Source organism: Cetorhinus maximus, chromosome 21 (assembly GCF_964194155.1).
Source record: "Cetorhinus maximus chromosome 21, sCetMax3.hap1.1, whole genome shotgun sequence".
In the NCBI taxonomy this organism is placed as follows: Eukaryota; Metazoa; Chordata; class Chondrichthyes; order Lamniformes; family Cetorhinidae; genus Cetorhinus; species Cetorhinus maximus.
The window spans coordinates 25732421-25757072 of record NC_135899.1 but is presented as its reverse complement, the minus strand read 5'-3'; the positions used below and the strand labels follow the sequence as shown (position 1 = coordinate 25757072).

The following is a 24652-nucleotide window of genomic DNA, read 5'->3' as shown; positions in this document are numbered from 1 at the left end:
TGAAATCGTACAAAACACTCTGAAATCATCGGGAAACATTCCCATTCTGAGCTTGAGTTGGAGGGAAGATCATTGATGAAGTACCTGAAGATTGTTGGCCTAGGACAACTGAGAAGCACCTGCAATAATGTTCTGAGGCAAAGATGGTTGGCCTCCAGGAACCAGAAACATCTTCCTTTGTGCTAGTTATGACTCCAACCAGTGGAGTGGCTTTCCCCTGATCCCAATGACTTCAGCTTTTGTTATTGCTCCTTGATGCCGCACTCGGTCAAATGCTGCCTTGATGTTGGTCTCACCTCATCCCTTGAGTTCAGCTCTTTTGTTCATGTCTGGACCAAGGCTGTAACGAGGCCAGGAGCCAAGTGGCGCTGGAGGAACCCAAACTGAGCATCGGTCGGCAGGTTAGCGCTAAGTAAGTTCCAGTATTGGTGGCACCTTCCATCACTTAGCAGATGACCGAGAGTGACTGATGGGTTATTAATTGCCTGCATTGGGTTTGCTCTGCTTTTGTGTACAGGGATTACCTGGACAATTATCCACATTACTACGTAGATAACAGTGCTGCAACCGTACTAGAACAGCTTGACTAACGTCGCTGCTAGTTTTTTTGTACTGACATTCTGGCCTCCCCCATCATTGATGGTGGGGCTACTCCGGTCAGTTGTTTAATTGTCCACCACCATTGACTTCTGGATTGGCAGGACCGTAGAACCTTGATCTGATCCGTTGGTTGTGGGATCGCTTGGTTTTGTCTATTGCATGCGGCTCCGGCTGTTTATCATGCATTCAGTCCTTTGTTATCGCGTCACCAATTAATTTTTTAGGTATGTCTGGTGCTGCTCCTTGCATGCTCTCCTTCACTTTTCATGGAACCACAGCTGACCCCATGCCTTGATTATCATTGTCGAGTGAGAGATTTGTCGTGCCATGAGGTTACAGGTTGTACTTGAATACAAATTCTGCTGCTGCTCCAGAGCGCCTCATAGATGCCCAGGTTTATGTTGTTATATCTGTTCTGAAGATACCCAGTTAGCAAAGTCATAATGCCACACTACAGGGTGGACGGTATCCTCCGTGTTAAGATGGGACTCCTTGCGGTGGTCACTGCTAACAATACAGTTATGTGAAGATGAGTCAGCGACTGGTAGATTGGCGATGGGGGAGGAGAGGGGGGTGCAAGTAATTTTTCCCCTCTTCATGGTTCCGTCACCATCTGCCGTACCCCTATTCTGACAGTTCTTTCCTTTAGGACTCACATAGTTGTGGATCTGGATTACATTTAGGTCAGATTTCCTTGCCGAAAGGACTTCCGTGAGCCAAAAGGCTTTTATGACAGGTCGATGGTTTCGTGGTCACCAAGCTGAGCGAGTGGGCAAATGCATGGTAGATGCAGTATATTGTGGATAAATATGAGGTTATCCATTTTGGTAGCAAAAACAGGAAGGCAGATTATTATCTGAATTGCTATAAATTGAGAGAGGGGAATGTGCAACGAGACCTGGGCGTCCTCGTACACCAGTCGCTGAATGTAAGCATGCAGGTGCAGCAGGCGGTAAAGGAGGCAAATGGTTTGTTGGCCTCCATAGCCAGAGGATTCGAGTATAGGAGCAGAGATGTCTTGCTGCAATTATACATGGCCTTGGTGAGACCACACCTGGAATATTGTGTGCAGTTTTGGTCTCCTTATCTGAGGAAGGATGTACTTGCTATAGAGGGAGTGCAGCGAGGGTTTACCCGACTGATTCCTGGGATGGCGGGGCTGACATATGAGGAGAGATTGAGTCGATTGGGATTATATTCACTGCAGTTCAGAAGAATGAGGGGGGATCTCATAGAAACCTATAAAATTCTAACAGGACTAGACAGGGTAGATGCAGGAAGGATGTTCCCGATGGTGGGGGAGTTTGGAACCAGGGGTCACAGTCTGAGGATATGGGGTAGACCACTTAGGACTGAGATGAGGAGAAATTCCTTCACCCATGGAGTGGTGAGCCTGTGGAATTCGTTACCACAGAAAGTAGTTGAGACTAAAACATTGTATGCTCTCAATTTTCCATTGAGGTAACTCCGCTAGTTAATTATCTTATCAATAATTTCACTCTTGTTACAAATAACTGTCATTTCATCAATTAAACTGATTAAACTTTTTTTATTATTATTCTTTGCAAATGAAGAGCAACAAATTCCTTCATGTCCCAGAAACTCGAATTAAAGATCTAATATTTACTCAGATTTTATTTTCATGATTATCTGCTGTTCTTGCATCCATGTTACGAATTCCACCTTTTGAAACTCACGAACCAGTGTGCAGCAGCACTCCCCTAATCAGGTTTCCTCATTATGAAGTTGATTACTTTGAAGTAAAATCCGCCAATTCAATTAAAACGTTCAATGGTCACCACTTTATGGTTTTAACTTCTCTGCTTAACAATCCAAGGCTAAAGGCTAATATTACTTCACTATAAAGTAAATCAATTGCACGATTACATTTTTTTATTCATTAATGGGGTGCGAGGAGTCGCTGGCGAGGCCAGCGCTCATTGCCCATCCCTAATTGCCATCGAGAAGGTGGTGGTGAGCTGCCTTCTTGAGCCGCTGAAGTCCATGTGTTGTAGGTACACCCACAGTTCTGTTAGAGAGGGAGTTCCAGGATTTTGACCCAGCGACAGTGAAGGAACGGCGATGTGTTTCCAAATCAGGATGGTGAGTGGTTTGGAGGGGAACCTCAGGTCGGTGGTGTTCCCATCTACCTGCAGTCCTTGTCCTTCTGGATGGTGGTAGTCGTGGGTTTGGAAGGTGCTGTCTAAGGAGCTTAATTCTTGTTACACACAACTATCATTTCATCAAGTGAAAGGATTAATTAAAGCTTTTCTGATTCTGTACATATGAAGAGAAACTAATCCTCTCATGTTCCAGCAAACAGAATTAAAAATCTAATATTTACTCAGGTTTTCTTTTCCTGATTATCTGCTGTCCTTGCATCCATTTTTCTAATTACAGTTTTTAGAGTAGATCTAAGCCAGCCTGTTTGGACCATTCCTACAGATGTAAGAAATACAATTTATTTTCAGTTATTTCTTCCTAATGTTAACCACTGCAGCTTATTTTGATTATATGAGGTTTCAATCAAAATTCCGAATCATCGAATTTTCCCTTCAGTTCTGATCTTCTGTGGGGCTTGTCCGTTGTTCTCCTGCAGCGTTCTCTAGTGTTAAATCAATAGTTCGGAACCTCCAGAGAAAGCGTCGCCGGGTTCTGATGTAATAAACATGAAGCGAAGCAATTTCTTGTTGCTTTTCCCAACCACAGCGCTGAAAGCTACTGTATCTTGTTCTCACCACCCAAGCCAATGGGTGCTTAAGTTACCTGTTGCACCAATGCAAAGGTCCCATCAGAGAGCAGCAAAAACAAGCCTAGGGCCCTCTTATTTGCTATCCTTCGCGACTGCACCGAGTAATGCTCGCGTAAAAGCTGAAAATATTTAGACTTAAAATATTATTAGTAATACCAATAATACTGATAATAACTCAATCCAGGGTTATTTATATGAAATGTGAAACATATTTTTTGTGGTTTTGCATATTTAAATGATACTAAGCCTGGTACAAGCCAGTACATTGCCCATGACGGTCCCCACAGTCAGTTAATGAATACATTTCTTATATTCAAGATAGAAATCGAGTTCAGTTAATAGCCAGTGCGACCATCACGTCGGCCGGCAACTGCTTAACTATGGGATGCTATTTTAATTTTTCGATGCTAAATGTTGCCAGAAAAGCCCCTGTGAGAATTATGGCAAAGGAAACTGGACGGGTAATCTTTTATACACAATAAGTATCTCGACTGTAAAAATAAATGTTTATATGTTTTTCGATTAAAACAAAACAACTACACTTGTTTTTCGGCTGCTTTATGTGTTAATTAAGGTACTTCGTTTCTCTTCAAACAGGCAAACGAAGTCGATAATGTGCAGTATTGCACACTGAGCTTCAATGAATGGAAAGGAACATTCCGAACTTCCATAGATAAAGACAAGGTTGCGTGTGGTTTGTTAAAAGATGAATTAGTGTATTATCATCCAACATCATAACCTGTTGCACATCACGGAGGCACCAAACTCAAACTATGCATCATTTTTGTACTTCTATCGCTCCATTTATCCTTCATAATATGATTACGACATCAGCAATCACGTTGTTAATCCAGGATCATTTATATTAAATGTTCATAAGTTTTGCCCATTATATATATGGATGAGTCTAAAACATTGAACCCCAGTTATTAAATTACCCATGATGCAGCCAGCGTTGGTTGAATATATTTCTCATTTACAAGATAGGGATCAAATTCACTTAATAACTAGTCAGAATAGGCAACTGCATTGTTAGAGATAACGGGTGATTTACCGGGTTTCCATTTTAAAGTTTTCATTCTAAATCCTGACAGGAAAGTTGCAGGAAAATTGCAGCAAAAAGAAGTTACTGCTAAACACCATATTACCTTTAATGTATAAAAACATGTTAATATGCATCCAGACAAAGACAAAATAACTCAACATTATTTATTTCTAAATAATATGTGCTGCACTGCATTGATATTTTATTTCTCCTCAAACAGACAAATGAAGTCGACAACGTACAATATTGTACACTGAAAATCAATGAAGAGCAGCGAAAACACCGTTCGCAGAGAAGGACAAGATTGTGTGCTGTTTCGTGGAATTATGAGGCGATCTTGAAGCTATTTAACCTGCCAGCCTCCGATATTAAACGTCATTGCACATCATGGGAACATATCTTATCCCATTATATTTTTGTTTATTCTTTGATGGGACGTAGGTCTTTCTGGCAAGGACAGCATTTGTTGCAGGCCTTAATTGCCCTTGAACTGAGAGGCTTGCCAAACAAGTTCAGAGGGCAGTTAAGAGTCAAAAATATTGCCCTGGGCCTATAGTCACATGTAGGTCAGACAGCAGATTTCCCTCCCTAAAGGGCATCAATGAACCACATGGGGTTTCATGACAATCAAGGATAGTAACAGTGAATGTGAAACTGAGACTAGCTTTACATTACTGGTTATTAAATAATTAAATGAAAATTCCAGCAGATACTGTAGTGAGATTCGAACCCATGCCTCTATAGCATTAATCTCCAGACTACTGGCCCATTACTACTACGCCGTTTCCGCGCGAGCAGTCATTTATTCCTAAAATAACTTTATTTCCATTCAGATGCCACATTCTCATAGAAACCGAAGGAATTCTTTTCACGTTTTCACGTTTTTGTTATGACGTGAAAAGGCAATCTTGCGAATAGACATTTGAAATGATTGTGTGTGAGGACACCATTCGAAGCATCTGAGGAAGAATTCAATATTTATTTTCGATCAATTTCTACAAATTCCATAGCACGTGTAATCTAAGGAAATTTTCTCACATGTTTAGGATGTTGCTGCACAATGCCCGGAAGGGATATCCACTCCCAGTGTTATTCTAGCATTAGCCAAAGAATGTGTTGGATAGCAGCATAAATAATCAGAACTCTGAATAATCCAGTTAGACAATAAAAGAACTGACAATTAGAAGAATCATGTGAATCATTCTCAGCATTGTCAAAAATTAATCCAACTGCCTGTTGTGAGTAAACCTGTTTATGCAGACGTAGCTCTAAGAATCCTAAAATCAACAGTCATAGTGATCCACCAGCAGAAGGTTGTGTTATCTTCATCCACTCTCTCTCCCCACTTCCAGAAAAATGTTTCTTACCAGCCAGGGGCAGAGATAAACAGAGATGATATCCCAGGAATATAATGAGGTGGCTTGACCCTCCACCCTGTTCAACAACCCTGTGTTGATAAGATGCACCCTCCTACCGGTACAAGTGCCTGGTAGGAGTTTAAAAAAATGACACTCAGCATGGTATAAGATGGATGATGATCTCGAGACAGAATGGTGGAAAGGGGGAGTGTTTAACCTTGGTTATCCAGCCCTGCGTGATAGGATGAATGGGATTGAACAAGTGATTGGCACGGGGCAAGCTACCAGCCTCGAGAAGAAAACTATACAAAGAGGTGCTCGGAAGAGCAGTGTTCATCCTTCATCAGAAAGAGGAGAACGAGAGGCCAGCTCCCTGACACTTCAGCTAAAGAGCAGAAGGCTGCTAACACCAGCCACAGGGTGCAACACTCACTTTGCATCATCTGTCTGTTCATTATCTGGGGCGGATAGACCGTCTCACCTATCATTTATTGTTGTTTTTTCCTGTCTATTTAGCTTATGCATCACATTTTACTTGCTGGTTCCTAATAAACTAGTTAATACACTGTTTGAAAATCACTTATGAGCTCAACCCCCCTTTTGGGGCAATCTGTTTCACCCGGACCAGAATCTTACAGCGGGCCAAAATCCGGGAACTCCCTCCCTCACAGCACTGCGGGTGTACCTACAAGAATACAGCTCACCACCACTTTCTCAAGGGCAATTAAGGATGCGCAATAAATGCTGGCCCAGCTAATGACGCCCACATCCCATGAATGAAAAAATACAATTACACTAAGAGCATTGCAGGGGGTTTGCAAATAACTTTTAGTGAACGAACATATTTGGCCAACATGTTGTGGCCTAATATATTTATAATTAATCTTTTACCAAAAGATTAATTATCTCAAAAGTTTAAAATATATTTATGTTTTACCAAAATCATTCCCAAGATATGCGTCTAACATTTACTATGTCATTCCAGTAGCAAAACTAGCTTCAGCTGGCATTGAAAATCCATCCCCCGCCACACACTCACCCACCCCATGACAAATAATTCAGAGGCAAAATACCCGACCGAGTAGGTAAATTGCAGAATTCAAGGGGTGCGATGTTGGTGATCAATATCATGCATTAGTAAAATAATCCATCTTGTACGATGATTTATTATCACGTTTCATTTTACATAAAGCTGCATCTTTCAAGTCTTAAAGGCTGTCAATCTATCTGGCAATGTAGCCGTCCGAAGAGGCAGGCTTATAAATTAGGTCACACGTTAGTTACATTTAACGATTAATTTTCCTGCAGTTAACCATAACAGTATTTTATGTCTTAATAACTCCCAACAGCAGTGTGTTAATCTTGGGAGTTGAGTTATAGAGATGTAGGAGTCCTATGTGTTATTAAACCAAAGCCTAACTTGCAGATCCGATTACAAATATCACATGTCATGTCACTACTTTTGGACAGGTGGATGAAGGGACTGGTTTTGTGGCATGGTCGCTTTGCCTGCAGGTACCTGCCTCAGTTCTCCTGAAAGAAAACTTAATGGCCGAGGTTTCTCTATTTGGATCTGTCCAGGATTGATTTCTTTCCCCCTTGCAGTGGGGTCCAACTTGCAATTTCTGAGGTTGGCTTTCAGGGTGTTTTTCTGTTCAAGTTTGATATGCGGGAATCCTCCTTGTGAACCATACATTCGACCCAACAAAGCTGAGCACTGCTGAGTCTGCTCTCGTTCCAGGCATGCGGCACATTGCAAGAACTTGGGTGTTCGTGATTTTGCCCCGCCACTTGATGTGGCATATAGATAATAATCACCAAAAGGTGAAGTACCGCGCGTTGCTCTATGTGGCGCAGGTAGGCTGTCCATGCTTCACAGTCATAGAGTGGTGCTGTTAGAATCATTGCCTTTGACATTGACCTTTGCTTGAAGACAAACTCCTTGCTCGCTCCAAATCCTGCGTGTAAGCCTGTCGAATGCTCAGCTTGCTTTTGCCAAGCGATTCTAATGTGACGTTGTTGGAGAAGATGCTTCCAAGGTAGGAGAACTTCTGAATTCAGTTCAGGGATTTATTGCTGGTTGTGACTATGGCTTCCTGGAACTTGTTTCCAGGGACAAGTGCCTGTCTTTGCCAAACTTATTGCAAGGCCAAAACGTTCCGAGGCTTGTGCAAAGCTGTTAACAAACTGCTAGATGCTCTCCAGGCTGTCTGCTATGACAAAAGTCCACACATCCCAGAATTCACCCTTCGACGGATGCCGGCAACACTTCGCTCCACCATTGGCGATCAGCACATTTTGCTGTAGAATTCTCTGCCTATTGCCACTGAAACCCCACCCTTAGACAATCCTTCAAGCCCACCTCTTTGACTTACTTTTTGTGCAGCTCTCCCAATATCTAATTTTAGCTTATTCTTCTCTAGGCTTTGTGAAGGGCGTGGGGGATTATTCTATTTTGAAGGTGCCACACAAATGGAAGCAGTCTTCCAGGATGATGACCCACATCTTACGTTAAGAATAAGCATGAAGCTAGCAGCCCTCAACGTTATTAAGCAGCTTTTTAGAAATACATTTTTCTGTCTGTCTCTTTTATCTCTCTCTTTATCCTATTTTATTTCCAAATCTTTATTTCGCTTCTTGTCGATAATTTATATCTAATTTATGCTTTCTTATTTATATTTCCCGATGTTTTTAAACACTGCCTGTCTCAGAGGTATCTCATTGTTTCTTGTCCTGATCACACACGCCACAGATGCCCTGTCGAGGGCGCATAACTGGATCTGATATCCCATGATAACCAGTTCCGGCTGAAAGGCCTACGAAAACTGGATTTCATGGCCAGTAAGCGCTATTCCTGTATCACTGACCACCAAACCTGGGCCATTGTCTTTTAGCAGTGGTATAAATCGGGCAACACTGGACTAGAGAATTATTGCATAACCCAACAAATTTTACTTCCATACACAACAATGAAAAGAGAAATAGTTTATGATGTTTAATTTGTGGAAGATATGATAGCCGCAGTTATTTACACAATCGCTGATAGTAAAACTCATGCACAAATAATGGCATTCAACGGAAATTCGACGCTTTCTTTCATGCCTAATTCACTCTATCAGATCACTGTTTCGGTTGTGAAATTAAAACTTGCTAGCAACAAATCCCGGAAGGAGGCTGTCACACAACTGGCTAGACTCTAGCAGCTAGAATTAGGAGTGACTTGCAGAACAGGCATGCCTTAGTCATCGGCTCTGAAACCTTGACCACTTACGGCATTGAAGCCTTCCAAGCAACAGAAAATGGTTCCTTTCTAGTATTTTTTTTATTCATTCACGGGATGTGGGCTTCGCTGGCTGGGCCAGCATTTATCGCTCATCTCTAGTTGCCCTTGAGAAGTTGGTGGTGAGCTGCCTTCTTGAACTGCTGCAGTCCACGTGGTGTAGGTACACCCACAGTGCTATTAGGAAGGGAGTTGCAGGATTTTGACCCAGTGACAGTGAAGGAATGGCGATCTATTCCCAAGTCAGGATGGTGTGTGGCTTGGATGGGAACTTCCAGGTGGTGGTGTGCCTACCACCTGAATTGCAACACTACATGATATGGACCACAAATCTCTTGTTTGCCCAAGCCAATCTACTGTGCCACGGGCAAACTGTACAACAGAACAACATCTTATACAAGAGCATTGCAATGAACTAGAAAGGCAAATAACATAAATCAACTGTGCACAGAGCCTGAAATTCGGCTCTAATTCGGCACATTCGCTTGTGAGGCCGAAACGTCAAAGAGGCTCAATCATATTTAGATATCACACTAGTCAAGTAAGCCATTACGTCGGAAGTTATGAATACAATAATATTGTTTCCAACTATTGTGTTCCACTCTTTCAATATTACAATTCCATTATTTGGAAAAGGCATTTACTTCAACAGCTGGTGGTGCTCATGTGTTCGGTATGTTTAGCTCCACGATTCCCTTTGAGGCAGTCTATGATGCATGCCTTTGTTGTTACCATACACTTTTTCCAATTTTTCCCCAGTAGCAGGGATGAGTGAGTGGATGTCTGCTATGTGTTAGTGCCTGCCTCCCACGATCACCCAGTACCTCAGCACAGTAGAAAGTTACAGGCAGCATGGGTATCAATGTAGCATCTGTCTGACCCCATACACCATGTGACCTGCTTTTATTTTATTCACTCTCGGGATGTGGGCTTCGCTGGCTGGGCCAGCATTTATTGCCCATCCCCAGTTGCCCTTGAGAAGGTGGTGGTGAGTTGCCTTCTCGAACCCCTGCATGTGGTGTAGGTACACCTAAAGTGCTGTTAGGAAGGGAGTTCCAGGGTTTTGACCCAGCGACAGAGAAGGAACGGCGATATACCCCCAAGTCAGGATTGTGTGTCGCTTGGAGGGGAACATCCAGGTGGTGATTTTCCCATCTATCTGCTGCCCTTGTCCTTCCATGCGGACGTGAGTTTGTGTAAGGCTCCTTGGTGAATTCTTGCAGTGCGTCTTGTAGATGGTACACACTGCTGCTACTGTGCGTCGGTGGTGGAGGAAGTGAATGTTTGTGGATGTGGTGCCAATCAAGCGGGCGGACTTGTCCTGGACGGTGTCCAGCTTCTTCAGTGTTGTAGGAGCTGCACTCATCCAGACAATTGGAGAGTACTCCATCACACTCCTGAGTTTTGCCTTGTAGATGGTGGACAGGCTTTGGGGAGTCACTCGACGCATGATTCCTAGCCTCTGACCTGCTCTTGTAGCCACAGTATTTACATGGCTAGTCCAGTTCAGTTTCTGGTCAATGGTTACTCCCAGGATGTTGATAGTGGGCGATTCAGCGATGGTACTGCCATTAAATATCAAGGGGCGATGGCTGGATTTTCTCTTGTTGGAGATGATCATTTCCTGACAATTGTGTGGCGCGAATGCTACTTGCCACTTGTCAGCCTAAGTCTGGATATTGTCCATGTCTTGCTGCATTTGGACATGGGCTGCTTCAGTATCTGAGCAGTCACGAACGGCGCTGAAGTTGTGCAATCATTACCTTGGAGACATTGAAGCAGAGGCTTGGTATTCGGTGGCTACTGACTCACTTCCTGACTCCTCAAAACGCCCCCACGATCACAGGGCACAATTCAGGAATTTGATGAATCTTCGGTGCAGCTTCGGTGACCCTCGAGAGGCTTGCCTGCCTCCATGACAAAGTAGCACGCTGGATTTCCACCTGAACCCTCATCGTAAAGGTGGCAGGACTATGTACCAATTGTAGGATGCACCGCAGCACCTCATCGAGCTTTTTTTGACATCAGCCACCAAATCTGCAATGGTTACCACAGAGGAGGGAAAAGGGCAGCAGGCAAATGAGAACACCAACACTCTCAAGTTTCATACCAAGTGACACACTATACTGACTTGAAAATATATCATAATATCGCATCTCCCTCTATGCGCTGTGGGTGCACCTTATTTATTATTTCATGGGACGTAGGTGTCCAATCCCCGTTCCAAATTAACCTTGAACTGAATGACTCGCTGGGCCATTTCAGAGGGCAGTTAGAAGTCAACCACATTGCTGTGACCTGGAGTCACCTGGCGGCCAGGCCAAATAAAACCAGCAGATTTCCTTCCCTAAACGGCTTCGGTCGCCAGATAGGTTTTTACAACAATCCATGGTAGCTGCATGACCGAATGGGGCCAGTCTCGAATCCCCGATCTAATTGAATTTCGCAAACTGCCGTGCTTGGATTTGAACAGCCGCCGTCAGCGCGTTAACGTTTAGAATTACCAGACCAATGACATTACCACTCTGCCACCGCCTCAGCAGCCGCCGAGTTTTGACTGCAGGTCTCAAGAAGGTGTTTCCCAACCACCTTCCCAAGGACATTGAGAGCAGGAAAATAAACCCTGGCCCTCTAGCGATGGCCAAATGCCTTGAATTACTATATAAAATTAAGAATAAAGCAGCGTTAAGGCATATCATGAATGTGGCATTACACTGAATGACTTGTTTCCTGATTATTGTTACTCCCTCTCCACTGTCATATTTAACCGCAGCATGATCAAAGGTGGGGGGAGAAGAAGATTATTGATGATCAATGAGGTTTATGACGCCTTGCATCTCAATTTGATCCCCAAAAAATGTGGATTCAAACAATAGACTATTCAATACATCGAGAGCTCCAGTAAAAACATTCATGGCTCTCTTAGGGGCTCACGAAGGAGGCCTCCGCTTGTGAATGCTCCAAAATCCATTCCATGGCTCTCTGGACCTCAGTCACCTGGTCCTGCAGCACCATCTCTAAGGAATAACGCCCTGCCCGGCACAGGCTAGAATCACTGAAGAAACTATTGGATACTCAAGCTACCAAAATTCGGCCATGGATAGATCTTGTATTTGTTAGAAAGCTGTTAAGACAGTTATCAAGTTATCTAGTTTACTACCTTTAATGCTGAAGACACCCCTCCTCCCCGCCCATGTTATTCTGGTCGATGCCAGCGGGATAAATGTGCTGTGCAAACATTGCTGGGCGGAATGGCTAACGGAGGTCTACAAATAGGATGTTGATTCTTAACAACAGATTTGTGATATACTACTTGTCCTATAACATCATTATGCAATTATCAGTCAACATTGTCCCATGTTCAAACGGCCTCTTTTTCCATTGATTTTATTTAATTTTCTATTTATTTCATCATTTCTTCATTAAATATATTTATTTATGGAAACAAGTCAAGAGTGGTATCGAGCGAGTTTATGCCTCTGAAAGCATTTTCTTCAGATTCTCTACATAATGAATTATGTTAACCGATTTCTGAATGGTTATCTTTGCAAAAGATGGTATATAATAAAAGATTGGATTGCAGTACTTGCATTAAAAGAATACTTGGATATGAACTCGAAGTGCCACATGGACCAAGAGCGGAAAAGCGGCATTATGTTGAGTAGACCCTCCGCGCCCAGCACGCACGCGATGGACAGAATGGCCTCCTGTGCCATAAATTTCTATGATTCCATGATTCTATGCTATATTTCGCCAATCAGCAAACTCGATCTTAGTGGGATAGTATCTCTTCGAGGAGGATAGGCGGCTGGCTGAAAGCAGACTACAAACTGGAGAAATAAGGAAACGTGTTACTGTGGCATCCAATAGAAGCTAGCGAGAGGCGGACACCAATGGAAAAAATAAGGAAAATATTGGAAATTAAAATTGAAACTGCAAAACAAAAGTGTCAAATACAAAGCAGAAACCAGGAGACCCCGTCCCGAGGGACATGTTGCAGCTCTGTGCAGCGTTTGAATCGATTGGAGCCAGAACTGGGACTGCCTATTTTGAAAGCCTCGTATTTGGCTATTCTCAGGATTGTGGTCTGGCAGCTCTTTCTGAAGACCACGTTTACACGAAGTATTTCACCTCAGGCGATGCTGCATAACTCAAGACTTCAAAGGAGTTCAGAGAAAAGCAGCATTGGTAAGAGATCACATCTCGTAAACTTAAGTTTTCTTAAAGGGCCAATCACATGCAGGAATAATGCTTGATTGGGAAGTTCATTGAACAATAAAACTGATCGCAGAAAGCGAAAGGGTTTTTTCATTTTGTTAGATTAGATTCAATGGTATAAGCCAAATTCGATTCCTTGTACGGTCTCTGCTCCCAGAATGTTTAAAGTTATCGTTGCCTTTAGAGTTCACAGGTGATAACTCATCCATTACTTTAATTTAAGCATAATTTAGCACTATTGGTTGCTAATTAATTAATATCTATTAATTAAGCATAATTAAGCGTTATTACTTGTTAATTCATTAATAATTATTAATTAAACATAATTAAGCGCTGTTGGTTGCTAATTACTTAATCGATTGAATCCTATTAATTAAGCATAATTAAGCACTATTGGTCGTTACCGCTCAATTTTCATAGCAATAAGATTACAGCAAGCGGCAGCAAAATCCAGAATATGCATATTACTGTTAATATAGGGGAAAACTATTTTAAAAATACCTCACTGAAGGACAAAATGCTGGAAGCAACAAACGATTAGTCAGCATTCGAGGCGGCAGCAGGCATATTTGAGGACGAGACTACATTTCTCCACAGATACAAGCCTGACCGATTGTGCGCTCCCTCGCATTTTCTGTTTTTGTTTCAGAATTCCGGCATCTGCGCTTTTTTCATCTTTAGGGGAAATTGAACAGAGCCCAGATAGAGGCAGTCATGGAAAAAAAAAGTGAAAATAGCTGAGAGAGATCCAATAGAAAAGCCAGGCCTACCAAAATAAACAGCGAGAAAGTAGTCATCAGCTTGTTCCATTGCATCACATCCTGGGCCGGAGTGATAGCCACACACACGCACACACACACAAAAGCAGTGGTCATTTTCTCCGCGCGCTTTCTGGTGAAAGTCGATTATATGGGGTCAACTGATAGAAATGAATCCGGACATAACGATCTGGGCAGCAGTTCTTCTTTCTGGTAACTGTTTCCAATTTATTTGATCATGTCCAAGTAGATTTCCCATTAGATGCTAGGAGGGCTCCGTGCAAGATAAACATGGAAGGTATTTATTCTGGAAAGCGGCATTACAAATTACAGATGTTTTTATTCATTCACGGGATGTGAGCATTTATTACCTATCCCAAATTGCCCTTGAGAAGGTGTTGGTGAGCTGCTTTCTTGAACCGCTGCAGTCCATGTGTTGTAGGTACACCCACAGTGCTGTTAGGGAGGGAGTTCCAGGATTTTGACCCAGCGACAGTGAAGGAACGGCGATACATTTCCAAGTCAGATTGGTGTGTGGCTTGGAGGGGAGCTTCCAGGTGCTGGTGTTCCCATGCCTCTACTGCCCTTCCCCTACTAGGTGGTAGAGGTGGCGGGTTTGGAAGGCGCTGTCGAATGGGGCGTTGGTGAGTTGCTGCAATGCATCTTGTACATGGTACACACTGCTGCTATTGTGCGTAGGTGATAGAGAGACTAAATGTTTAAGGTGGGAGATCGGGTGCCAATCAAGCGGGCTGCTTTGCCTTGGATGGTGTCGAGCTTCTTGAATGTTGTGGGAGCTGCACTCATCCAGGCAAGTGGAGTGTATTCTATCAAACCCTTGACTTCTGTCTTGTAGATGGTGAACAGGCTTTAGGGAGTCAGGAGGTGAGTTACTCACCGCAGAAATCCCAGTCTCTGACATGCTGCTGTAGCCGTAGTGTTTATATGGCTAGCCAAGTTCAGTTTCTGGTCAATGGTAGCCCCCAGGATGCTTGATGGATTTTTCAATGCTGGAACTCTAAAGTGTTGCTATGATATCTCTCTCTGCTACATTGTAAATCGAATTTTAATATATTCACAGCAAGAGGTTAACGTCTCCTTTGTAGTAGAGGGCAGAAGGTAAAAATGTGTGCAGTACTGATCCCTGAAGAAGCCAACTGCAATTTTGGAGCAGTTTAATGCAAGATCACTTGTTAGAACCGTTATTCAGGAGTTTATTTTAGGACTTGCTTATCACGATTATACCTACTCGAAGTTGCACGACTATCATAAAGCAAAGTCTCTGCTCCTTCTCCAGCATCATAACCATCTGTGGAATTTATGTCTCAATATCTTTAATCTTTCAATATTAAATATCAGTAACTCTGCATTTGGGGCATTTATATTTCTAACCCTTTCATTCATTTCTATTTAATCCTAAATATCATTTTAGTTAGCCATTATCACTCTCCGGCCACATACAGTGGGCAATGGGTACCGACTAAATCTACTTTACCCAACAAATTGTCCTTACAAAAATTAAACTAAGCAAGAAGTGTTATAATGTTAAGAGCTAAATCTACACAATTGCTCCTTGCAGTGCTGGTACCCCGACGATGTTAGCTGTACCATGTCTGCGTTAAGTGCACGCAACTCACTTATCCTGGTAATTTATTTATGAATATATAAATAAGTTGTCAGCAACGCTTAGGAGCAGTTATGTTCCCGACCTTGTATACGGTTAAGCCAACGGCATGTAGAGACAAAGGTTATGAAATGGCAGAAAATTTGGGACAAAGTCAATTAATCAACTCTGCTAGGCTGTGGTCATGTGTAAAGCCAAATAAGACTCAAGTTAAATCGTTTATATAAATTATCGACAACTACTGCACAGCAAAACGAAGGCATGCCCCAGGAACAACGTGGGGGGTGGGGGTTTGGGTGGATTCCTACGAGAGCAGCTAGAGGATTAGTCGAAAAGATGATCGGAGGTAATTGCAACCCTTTCTGGTAAGTAGCATCGCTGAGATTACTGCACTCCATCAGTATACTGGAGGACTAGCCTTGATTTTTTTACATTCGAGTTCTAGAGTGGGACGAACTCTCAGCTTTATGACGCAGAGACAAGGGCGCTACCAACTAAGCTACTGCAAGAACACCTTGGAAGTGGCCCACAGGTGAACCAGCTACAACTTTGGCAGCGGTGGGATAGTGGCAACAGGGAAAGCTGTTCAACTATGCGAAAGGTCAGAGGTTGGTCAAAGGCCTTTTGAAGATTCGCAAGGAGGAGCTCGAAAGGACTTTTAGAGATTAGTGCTTTGCAACAGTCTTCTGAGCTGCCTCCTTGAACCGCTGCAGTCCATGTGGTGCAGAAACACCCACAGTGTTGTTAAGGAGGTAGAGTGATTCGGTGCTAGTTTGTGCCTCCAGGACAATTCACCATGTATTTTAAAAAAGGCGGGTTATTTTGCCTTTGCAGAAGGCCTCGCTCAGACCGCAATAAGAACACTGTGTCAGAGTTTGATCTCCTCACATAATGTAGGCAAATGAACTTTTGCGAAAAGTTTGGAGGCGGGGTTGGGAGTGTGGGGTACAAGATTAATTCTCAATGTAAAACATCTTTAAAACATCTTAGTTACCCAGATAGACTCAACGCGCTGGGCCCCTCTATATTTTAGACAAACATAGACTTGGGGGAGATTTGACTGCCGCTGGTAAAATGATGGATTGGGTTTGTGTCCATCGATTTGCCTAATGGGGTTAGGAAGGACCAAGGGCCACGCTTTCGATTTATGTAAAGCCAGAATTAAGTTCAATGTTAGGAGGTTCTACTTGTCCCCGGGAGTGGTGAACCTATGGGACTGACTGCTGATTCATGCTTCACCGGACTATTTCAAGGCAGAAGTGGACGCCGTTTCTAGCTGGGGCGGAGCTTAGCTCGAGCAAGAGAAACGTATTTGCCAAGAGTGATCAGGGACATGGCGGTCCCCACGAATAGGAATTTTCCAGATTTTTTATCTCTAATCTGCTGGGTTTATCGCCTCTTCCAGAGGATTATATGCTCCCTGGTGGGTTGTGTATGTACTATGATGCATGAGGATCCACACCTTTAAGGTGCGGCAGTCGTCATTTCCCTATTATATAACCCGTCCATCAATGTCAACCAACCTAAAACATTGGGGGGCGCAATCCGAATTTTTCGGTTAGGCGCCTGATACCACCCATTCTCCCGACGTAACTCAGAGTTTAGAAAAAAATCCGCCCAAGCTATTTACCCACAATGAAACGATTTTCCTTGTGCACTTAATGCTTTCATGGAAGACGAGAGCATTGTGACACGATGTGAGGGCATTAGAAAGCAGCTCCCAATTTCGCAATATCTTAACAAATGCTGTCCCCTCGGCGCCTCAGGTGGCTTGATACCTAGGAGAGGTAAGGCAATCCAACCCTGGGGCTGGAATTTGCTAGTTTGGATGAGGAGCTCCACTCAAAATGTTAATCTATGTTTTTCTTTTAGATGTTTACTGGCTTCAAGGTGGAAATCTGCTTTGGGGCATAGCACAAAGCCACAGGTTATATGCTGCGATATTCTATCCGATTGAAGGGAATATCGGGAGGGGCGTATAAATGATGGGCAATTGGAAACCGGCCGCTTTGCACTGCCGGTCAATGCGAATTTCTAGTCTGCGCTTCCCAAATTTCTGTCTTCATTTGGGATTTTTAATCACTGGCTGATTTTTTTTTCTATGTCAGTTGTTTTCTATTTCATTACAGGAGTAACGTTTGGAAACATCACCGTGACCCAGAGCCCACCCTCGGTCATTACATCTGAAGGCAAAACTGTGGAGCTACACTGCACGTGTAATAGTGCAAAGTCCGTAGCCGCATACACGTGGCACCTAAACATCCAGAATGGTACTGAGGTGTCCAACAAGACAACACAGTACAGAGAACGTGTTTTTCTCGCAAGCAGGGAGGCCTTCCGAGCAAGTAATGACGCTTCGCTCAAAATTACAAACACCAAAGTGCACGATTCAGGGACCTATTATTGCAAAGTGGAATACGTGAAAAATGGAGAAGAATATGGGCCCGGGACAAATCTCACAGTAACAAGTGAGTACAACTTGCTAGTTCCAGCAAACCAATTTCTAAGTAGGGAAGTGACGTAAAATTGCTCTGAGGCTTTTTATTTTCCTGCATCGAAGAAGTATTTTTGATTTGTAAAAATGCTAAAGCTATTTGTTATGTCCAGGCCTACCGGGCAGGACTATCCTGACATCGGACAAGGCAAGATGGAGGACAGGATAAATTAAACAATATTGATGGGTTGGTTAGAAGCTTGGGCTTTAATTGACTATAGTTTGCAGTAAGAAAGTGAGCTAAATGGGGCGAGCAGTTGTACACTGGTAAAGTCTTGCACAAGAGCGAATTAGATGAGGGCACCTTAGAGTGGAAATTTGTCCCCTGCGATCGCACGAAACGACCTTGGATCCGACACATTTGTAACCAGCACCTGATATTCAATTCCATTACAATCAGTGGAATTAAATGTCTGGCACTGACTAGAATGGGCGGCCGGTCCGACACCACCCATTGTGCGCCAGCCCTACCGCAATCTTTACTTATTCGTTCATGGGATGCTGGCGTCACTGGCCAGACCAGCGTTTGTTGCCCTTCCATAATTGCCCTTGAGGAGGTGGTGGTGAGCCTATTGTTGGGGAAGAATGGCCCATCAGACAATAAGCTTCTTGCCTACCTAAACATCCACCTGTTGGAAGAAATGTCCAGCACAGTGGCGCCATTGAAACACGGAAGAAATCCACATTATTGGTGATACTATGCGGAAGACACGCCCTGGACCCAGGTTATTTTCATGCTTAGTGATTGTATTAGCACAATCACCTCGAGAGGAAAATGCTTCAAGGGAGACTGTGTAATACACTTCTCATGGGGTGGGGCAAGCAAAGCATTTACTTCCCATCCTGAATTGTCTTTGAGCTGAGTGCCTTGCTCGGCCATTTCAAAGAGCAATTATGTGAGTCTGGTGTTACATGGAATTAAGGACGGCAGGCTTCATTTGTGCCCTGGGTAGATCTTTACAACAGCCCATGTGCGCTACCGTTGAGCTTAGTTTTCAACAGCAGATTTTACGTTGACTGAAGCTGCTGTGGTGGGATTTGAACCCACGCCCCGAGAACATTAGCCTACATACCTGGTCTAGTGACATTACCACTATGCCACCAACTCCCCATGGAAAAGTTATATCAAGAAACAAGTTGGAGTGACAAGAATTCTGCGACTTGCAAACAACGACGGTGAACTAAAAAAAAGCCTTATTGACTTGGTGATTGAAATGGACGAAACATAGCGTTTCACGTCTAATGAGTTACTCTGAAGTGCAGTGCTTGCAGTTGTGCAGGGAAGCCATACATCCAATATGCACATAGCAGAAGAAACCCATAAACTGCAATGTGTTGACGATTAGCATTGCCTGAGGAAGTCATGTTGGTTTCACAGACGTGAAACGTGATGACGTTAGATAAACGCTATGTTTAGTCCATTTCAATCGCTAAGTGCTGCAGCCAGGCTTTTTTTTTTGCAAAAATATACTTTATTCATAAAATATCTTCAACCACATTCCAAACCATTTCAAAAACACCATTACAAGGGTACAATCCGGTTCAACTTTTACAAAATGTATCACCAGGTGCATCAGTACAAACAATATTACAATCATTTACAGCTTTTCATTTTGAGCTGTACAGCCTGAGGGGGTTTAAACAGTTCCCAGCCCCTCGGTGCGCTGTGGCAGAAAGGTCTTAGACAGCGACCCTTCCCCATTGCGCCTTTGCGGCAGCTGCCCCAAGCTTTAGTGTGTCCCTCAGCACGTAGTCCTGGACTTTGGATTGTGCCAGTCTGCAACACTCGGTCGGGGACAACTCTTTGCACTGGAAGACCAACAAGTTTCGGGCAGACCAAAGCGCGTCTTTCACCGAGTTGATGATCCTCCAGCTGCAGTTGATGTTTGTCTCGGTGTGTGTCCCTGGGAACAGCCCGTAGAGCACAGAGTCCTGTGTCACAGAACTGCTCGGGATGAACCTCGACAGCAACCACTGCATCTCTCTCCAGACCTTCTTTGCAAAGGCACAATCCACAAGGAGGTGAACAACGGTCTCTTCCCCACCACAGCCACCTCGAGGGCAACGTGCAGAGGGGGTGAGACTCCTGGTGTGTAGGAAGGATCTGACGGGGAGGGCCTTTCTCACCACCAGCCAAGCCACGTCTTGGTGCTTGTTGGAAAGTTCTGGCGATGAGGCATTCTGCCAAATGACTTTGACAATCTGCTCGGGGAACCAACCCACAGGATCTACCCTCTCCTTTTCCCTCAGGGCCTCTAAGACGTTACGTGCTGACCACTGCCTGATGGACTTGTGGGCAAAGGTGTTTTTCTGCATAAATTTTTCCACGAGGGACAGGTGGTATGGCACGGTCCAACTACTTGGAGCGTTCCGCGGCAGTGTGGCCAGACCCATCCTTCGCAACACCGGGGACAGGTAGAACCTCAGCACATAGTGACACTTGGTGTTTGCGTACTGAGGGTCTACGCACCGCTTGATGCAGCCACACACAAAGGTGGCCATCAGTATGAGGGCGATGTTGGGCACGTTTTTTCCCCCTTTATGTAGAGGCTTGTACACCGCGTCGCTGCGGACACGATCCATTTTTGACCTCCAGATAAAGCGGAAGATGACTCAAGAGTTCGCTACCACGCAGGAGTGTGGAATGGGCTAGACCTGCGCCACGTACAGCAACAGCGAGAGTGCCTCACACCTGATGACCAGGTTCTTACCCGCAACGGAGAGGGAGCGTTGCTCCCACATGCCCAGTTTCCTTTTCACCATAGACACTCGCTCCTTCCAGTTTCTAACGCATGCCCTGGTCCCTCCGAACCATATCCCCAGCACCTTCAGGCCGTCAGCCCTGACAGTGAAGGGGACAAAGGATCGGTCAGCCCAGTTCCCAAAGAACATGGCCTCGCTCTTCCCACGATTTACCTTGGCTCCCGAGGCCAGTTCGAACTGGTCGCAGATGTGGATCAGTCTGCACACCGACAGCGGATCCGAGCAGAAGACGGTGACATCATCCATGTACAGGGAGGCGAATGTAGGAAAGCCTCCTAGTGTAAGGGCTTCAGCTTAATGGTTCAGCGCAAAGGTGACACCTGCGCCGATACACATTTCCCTGCTTACTTTTGTCATATTAAACCCGCATAATACCCATAAATTCCTATGCGTTGCTGCATTTCATCACGATTCAGAAGCAACAAAGTGACTTAATAAAGAAAATAGTCTTATCAAGTTTAAAGACAAAATTAGTTATTTTGGGGTCTTTTTTCATGCAGAGATACTTGATATGCGCTAATCACCGAAAGAATGGAACAGGATATCTTGTAGAAATACAGATAAATATATATTTTTCCCAACCCTCCTTAGATCGAACAAATGCCACGAAGGTTCTCTGGTGTATGAGAGCAGTGACGATCGTTGCAGCGATCCTTATCGCAAGTTTCCTCTATAGGCACAACTGCCGCATCAAAGGTACTGACATTGAACTGAAAGTTACAACATTTCACATATATTACAGATGAAATGCAGAATCACACTTGCAATGTGCACAGCATCACATACATCTAATGCCGAACAAAGAAGTATGTTCTTTCAAAATATCAAAATATGCCAGAAATTAGTTTAACCTTTTTTCCCTCTATTTTGATTATCAGTTCATTGCAGATTTCGCCTCGTGCCAGAGCCAAGGTTGGTAAATGATTAACCGATTGTAACAGATGTTTATATTATCTCAAGCAATTACAAGTTTGATTTAATTTCTTCTGTTTGTTTTTGGGAAGGGTGGAGACAATCTTCGAAGAAATTCATTTCACTGGTAGGTGATCACTCCTTAAATCCATGTTTACTTCATTTTTATCATTAGTTATTAACTTTTTCTTAGTTGAACTAGGAAAGCTTCCTTGATTCAATTTTCCCTTTATTGTGTTTTATCTGTTGGAAAACGCTAATTAAAAACAAGAATTGCTTCGTTCATCTTGGTGCTGAGATATACTGGGGTGGTGGGGGTGGGGGGGGCGGGGTGGGGGGGGGGGGCAGCATTAATTGAATCTACCTCGTTTGCCATTCAATGGGTGAAAATGGGGGATTTTAGGGAGATTGTTACTTTCTGCCTGTGGCTAATATGGCAGTATTTAGGGAACAGAATTAGGCTATTGGGCCCATTCCAGAGATCACGGCTTATCAGTACCTTAACTCAATGCATCTTCCTTGGTTCTGTAACCTTTAAGGCCTTTGGCAAATAAAAAAAAAATCTATCAATCTCAGTTTTGAAATTTTCAATTGGGAGCCCCGGAATCAAGAGTTTTTTTGGGAGAGAATATTCCAGATTTTTACCAGCCTTTGAGAAAAGAAGTGCTTTCAGGCATCAGCACTGAACTCCATAGTCCTAATTTCAAGGTTACAGCCTCTACATCCCGTTCTGAACTCTTCTCTCAAAAGCATTAGTTTCTCCAAACTACCTTATCAAATTTATCAAATGCTTAAATTATCTTAAATACTTCAATCAAATGACCCGTTAATCTTCCTTGCACAAGGAAATAAATGCCTGGAACATGCAACCTGTCCTTATAATTTAATCCAATTCCCCAGTGTCATCTTGGTGCACCTGCATTGTACCACCACCAAGGTCAGCATATCCTTGTGGGATGCGTTGCCTAGAATGGAATGAAATCCTCCAAATGGACTCTAATCAGAGCTCTGCAAAGCCTACGTTTTGCGTTCAAATCTCTGGGATGGGGATTGAGGTGACGACCTCCTGACTGGGAGGCAAAAAGTGCTAATGACTGAGCCACGGCAGATCCATTAATGGAGAAAGTGGCCTTTATAACTATTTATGAGCAATCACTCTTAAAGTTTCACGAATTTGGAAACTGAGTCTTTGCCATTCGACCAATCAAATTTAGCCCTAATAAAATATGCTGATAAGATTTGATCTAATTTTTACATTGTTATTGAATTTTAAACAGGTGGATGGTGGCAAATATTCAGAAGAGGAACTGCTAAAGTCGAACGAATAACTTTAGAGAACAGCACCGATCAAACATTTTCTTGAGGCATAAATGAAGGCAGCTCTAAGCAATTCTGAAAATTCATCCCAACACAAAGATTCCCGTGTTCCTCTGCACTAATGGGAGCAGTCATTCATTGGAAAATCACTGGTACACTGTCAAACTGTTCTGTCCATTGGCACTGGCGATTTCCCGAGAAGCCAGCTGGTTAGAGACCATGGTGCATCCACAACACCGCCTCCACCCAACCCACCAACACACACAATATCCGACACAGACACACGGGTAATGACCACCTGCCAATGTTAGGATATAAAGCCTTATAGATGAACTCTGTTTTTGGAAAGGTTCTATTATATTTGCAAATACGTGACATATATGCAGCCGTTCTATATTTTTTGTGAAGCCTACCTGCAAGGCTTAAAGCCTCTGACTTCAACAACACTACAAACACTGTGTTCTTCTTCAAATGCAATTGATAATTTAGTGGCGGAACTGCAGCCTGTTCAGTGATGTCCTCGCCGACCACTGAAAGTAGAGTTGGAAATGCAACAGGCTTTTTAAACGTGGATGTTTTGTAATCACTGAAGTTTGGCTCAATCCGGTTGCATTAAAATGAAAAGCTCACGGCCGAAGTTGCAGCGTGTTAGCCAACAATGACACTCAATGTTAGACATGCAATGCAAGCATCAAACATTTTAGTCAATTACCCTCTGTCGATGTCATTGTCAATGCCCAGTCTTGGAGAGGAAAGGGATAGTGTCTGACCCAATTCTGGACCCAGACGCCGAAGGGAAAAGATGGTGTTTGACCCACTGCACCATCCAGGCCCAGAGCAGAAAAGGGCAGTTTCTGACCCTCAGTCCCAGATGGGAAAGGGAAATATGCCTGAGCACTGAACCATTCAATCCCAGAGCAGGAGAGAACAGTACCTGACAAATGGAATCACACTCTGAGAGAGGAGAGGGATAGTGTCTGACTACTGCCTCATCTGGTGCAAGAGGGGGAAAGGAGATAATCTGACCCACGATGCGAATCAGTCCTAGTCGGAGAAAATCGAGTTTATGACCTATTTATTGCCCCACCCAGCCCGGGAGGGGGGGTGGGGGTGGGGGGGGGGGGGGAATGCAGTGCCTGGCCCACTGCAGCATCCAGTCCCAGAAGGGATAAGGACCATGTCTGGCACACTGTCCCACCCAGTCCCAGACGGGGAAAGGACAGTGTCTGACCCACTGTCCCACCCAGTCCCAGATGTGGAAAGGACAGTGTCTGACCCAGTGTCCCACCCAGTCCGAGAGGGGGAAAGGACAGTGTCTGACCCATTGCCCCACCCGGTCCTAGAGGGGGAAAAGACAGTATCTGACCCACTGTCCCACCCAGTCCCAGAGGGGATAAGGACCATATCTGGCACACTGTCCCACCCAGTCCCAGACGGGGAAAGGACAGTGTCTGATCCACTGTCCCACCCGGTCCTAGAGGGGGAAAGGACAGTATCTGACCCACTGTCCCACCAAGTCCCAGAGGGGAAA

The 24652-nt window shown here is 44.0% G+C and overlaps 1 long non-coding RNA gene across 1 annotated transcript; it reads left to right on the top strand.

The window, feature by feature from the left end:
* Positions 1-3952: 3952 nt before the first annotated feature.
* Positions 3953-4785, top strand: LOC144695784 (uncharacterized). Its single transcript, XR_013580017.1, has 2 exons — positions 3953-4036; positions 4618-4785. It is a non-coding gene; the product is annotated as an uncharacterized LOC144695784 (long non-coding RNA).
* The last annotated feature ends 19867 nt before the right edge of the window (positions 4786-24652 follow it).